The sequence below is a fragment of the Octodon degus genome, unplaced genomic scaffold, assembly GCF_000260255.1.
Source record: "Octodon degus isolate 3935 unplaced genomic scaffold, OctDeg1.0 scaffold00046, whole genome shotgun sequence".
In the NCBI taxonomy this organism is placed as follows: Eukaryota; Metazoa; Chordata; class Mammalia; order Rodentia; family Octodontidae; genus Octodon; species Octodon degus.
Genome location: NW_004524622.1, coordinates 12961576 through 12965555, shown reverse-complemented (window position 1 = coordinate 12965555; position 3980 = coordinate 12961576). Strand labels below are relative to the sequence as shown.

At 40.8% G+C, this 3980-nt stretch overlaps 1 pseudogene; it reads right to left on the bottom strand.

Moving 5' to 3' along the window:
• Nucleotides 1–2404: 2404 nt before the first annotated feature.
• LOC101574113 overlaps nt 2405–3980 on the bottom strand; it is a 1988-nt pseudogene continuing 412 nt past the window's right edge.

The window sequence follows — 3980 nt, the reverse complement described above, 5'->3', positions numbered from 1 at the left end:
CTATCTCGCCAGCCCTAAGAAGGAAGTTTTATAAAGGGGCTAGACATTTGGATTTGCTTTAAGTGATGTCTTATGAACAAAACAGTTGAGGAGGAGGAGGAGATTGTGATCAGAAGACAGTATACTAGTTTCTGCCTTAGAGTATTTCTAATTGTTGTGAAGGATAAGTGTAGGTTTAGGAATATAAAGCAGAGAAACAAAGGCACTTGCAGTAGAAAATATAAAGGCATTTTTAAAGTGAAAGAGCTGCTCCAGGAATTTTGTTAGCCCTGCGTTGCTCACAGCAAGAGCGTCTTTGCCCTGCCTACCAGCAGCATGTGAGCTACTTGCGGCAGCAGCATGGACTCGTCCTACTGGAATAGATGTCATCTTCTCCTTGATCCAGTAGCATAACGCAATTCAAGGAAAGTGGAGTAGAAGCCTGAGAGTCTTATGGGTAAGCATCTGGAGGATGAACGAGGGCAGAGAAGTGAGTCATGGAGCTCTCCAGCCCGGGCCACCAGGACGTTGCCACCCACTCTTGGCCCAGACTGAAGGAAGTGCTAAAAATGCTCAAGACAGTACACAGTCCCAAAGGCAGCATTACTTGTGGCAGACTGCATAATCCTTCCTCATCTGTTTCCAGAAATGTGGGAACAGACATCTCTGCTTTTGCAAGAATGTTCTAAGATAATACTGCTTTGATTCTGGGGAGATCCTGAGGTCAGAGGCTCCTTTTCTTGTCTTGGGAACTCATTCAAATCAGAGTAATCTATTGGCTAAACTTTTCCTGTTTTCTCAAATCTTCATCAGAGCTCTTCGGCGTGCACATCTCCACCCAGCTACATTATGCAATCCTCCCAGGACGAGATTGTCAGTTCCTTCTGGCTCAAATCAGTATTTGTTAGCTTTGTTTGCACAGAGTCAGAGCCACCCCAGAGCACACAGATCTTACACCCAAATAGGGAGATATGAGAAGACAACAAACGAGGATGGAAAACCAAGGTTCTATGACTGTGCAGTGAAAAGCCCGGCCCTCAGAGCTTATTGGAACTAACGTCAAATTCTGGCTCTGCCACAGATAACTGTATTTTCCAGTAAATTAATTCTTTTGCAGCTCAGTTTATTCACATGGACAAGGAGACATGAATATCTTACAGAATCTGTGATAGAATTAATGATGGCGACATATGTAAATTGTCTTGTATGATAGTAAGTGATCAGGTAATAGATTCACATACTCCCCTCCTTTTACTCTTCTGTATTTCAGGTCTATTTTTATTAGGACATGTTTGCAGTACAGAATGATTAGATGCCCTGTGGGGGCTGGTACATGTAAATGACACGTATTAATTCTTTTGACATTCCTTTTCCCTTTCCATCTTTCCCCTACCCCCCATCTCTTAATCTATTTCTTTTAGAGAAGGATCTATCTCTGTACTTCCTATTATCAATCTTTTATTTAGGGTTTCTCATATAAAAGAAAGTATGATATTTATGTTTGTATGTCTAATTTGTTTCTCTTACATTTATGGTCTTAAGGAGCATCATTTTCCTACAAATGACTCAAGTTTATCCTTCTTTCTAGCCAAGTAGTATTGCATTGTGCTTAAACATCACACTTCTAATCCTTTCAACTATAGATGGATATATAAAGTTGGCCACTTCAAAGACTTAACTATTATGAGATGTGCTGCTACAAGCACAGGTAAACATGTATCACTGCCATATGATGTCTTTAATATTTTAGGAAGATACCTAGGAGGGGATTAGCTGGTCAAAAGTAATTTCCAGTATCTGTGTGTGTGTGTGTGTGTGTGTGTGTGTGTGTGTTGGGGGGATGTCCATACTGATTTCCATAATAGTTGTATGAGTCTACACTTCCACCAATAATGTAGAAAGTTTTCACTGATCCCTGAAACCTCTCCAATATTTGTTATATTTTACTTCTTGATGATAGCTATTCTTCTGGAAGTAAGATGAAATTCCCATGTTTTAATTTGCATTTTTCTGATGGCCAGAAATGTTGAATTTTTTCATGTATTTATTATTATTTGTACTTCTTTCTGAAAGAGGCTTATTCTTTTCACTTGTTCATTTGTTTTGGATCTGAAAATGTCTTTATCTTTTAGGAAATGAATTCCAGGAAGGTTAAAAAGCAGTACCAGAGGGTAGAGGTGCAGAAATGGATGCGGCCAGTCATTCAAAGCATTCAAGTAAGAATATGGCAATATAAATATCCAAAGAGCATGACTTAGGGGTTCCCAAAAAATGTGTAAGTCATTCCTAACTAACTTGAGCATTTCCTAGACAGGGAGGAAACAGTTAATGTTTAGAGTCCTGAAAGCATTTTCCTTGGTTAATTACGTTAGATGGAATGTTTGCCTTTGATGAAAATCCATTTCTTTTAAAAATGGCTAAAGTATTACCCATGTCCACTGGTAAAACAGACAACATGCTGTAAGTTAATTCTGGCATAATGTATTCCAACAAAGCTTAGAAAATAAAGATGTTGAGGTGGCTTTGGACTGAGGTTAGCAGTCTTAGCAGTCCTCTCCTCTGCTGACAACTTCTTTACAAGTCGGATGCAGCAGGATAGTGTGTTCAAATTGTGCTGTGTATGACCCTTTAATTCACACAGTGGTGGGCATGGGTCTACGATGCCCAAGTCACACAGATTACTCAGTGCCACCAGGTATTTACTTTCTCTTAGGCTATCCAGCCATCGGTGGCAGAAGGTGAGAGTGCCAAAGTTTTCATTAATGACCTTTAACAAGTGTTCTGTTCCTGGAAGCCTCGTTGGCACATGTCTAACATTAAAATTTTTCATGTAATGTGAACATTCCATGTTGTCATGAACAACATCTTCTCCTGTACTACCAAGGGGATACACTTCCCCTTCTCCATCTGCTTTGCCTCCCGGCCCTTCATGATGGGCACGGTCTTCCCTGTGTGTATTCTGTACAGCCCAATTGCATGTCTGTTCAGATTACAGATCACTTCACTTGGTATGTCTTCTCGTCGATTTGTACTTCATAGCATTCCATTACCTCCTGGACGGCCTCACCCACATCACACAGATGGACATCAATGCCAGCACACTTTATTCCAGTACTAGCGGCATCTTTTACAGCTTTTAATAATATATCATATTTGGGATTAAAAGTGACAGTAAAAACAAGTCAGTTAACCTACCACTTATATGGGTTCCAAAGTCAATCTTACAGATATCATTGTACTGTAACACTGTGGCCTAACCTGCGTGGGGTGTGTAGTGAGTGGCACAGTTATTGAAAGATCATCCAGTGGGAAAGGCCAGGCCTGTGTTCAAGCCATTCTCCCTTACAAGCTTGTGAGAACAGTCTCCCAGCTTCTCACAGATCTCTATCATTGTCATCCCAGGATTTATATATATATATATATATATATATATATATATATTTTCACTACCAAATGGACTTTCATTTATATCCCAGGCTTGATCCAACTCATAACATACTTACTAACTTGTTGATGTGCTTCTGCAGCTTCTTGAAAATCATTCCAGATCTCTTTGCTAGCCTGATCTAATGCTCTTTCCTTCGCTTCTAGTTCTCCAAGCAGCTGTTCACCCATCCTGGGTGAGTGAGTACTTACACTCCTGCCCCTTCGGGAACATGCCACTAGGGTACAACTCACAGATCAGCACCGAGGGAGGGTCCGTCCGAACTTTGGGTCCTCTCTCCTTTTTCTTCTTCTTTCCAGTTGTCCATCTCCATCACCATTTCTCTTCTCCTCCCCCTCTTCCTCTTGCTCCTCCTCCTCCTCCTTTTCCCTCTCCTCCAACACTTGTCTTTCCAACTGTTTTGCTATCTCATCCATGGAGGTTCCTGATTCTTTCTCAGATTCTTGCTGCCCAGCAACAGCCCCTTTACTCTTCTTCTTCTTCTTCTTCTTCTTCTTCTTCTTCTTCTTCTTCTTCTTCTTCTTCTTCTTCTTCTTCTTCTTCTTCTTCTTCTTCT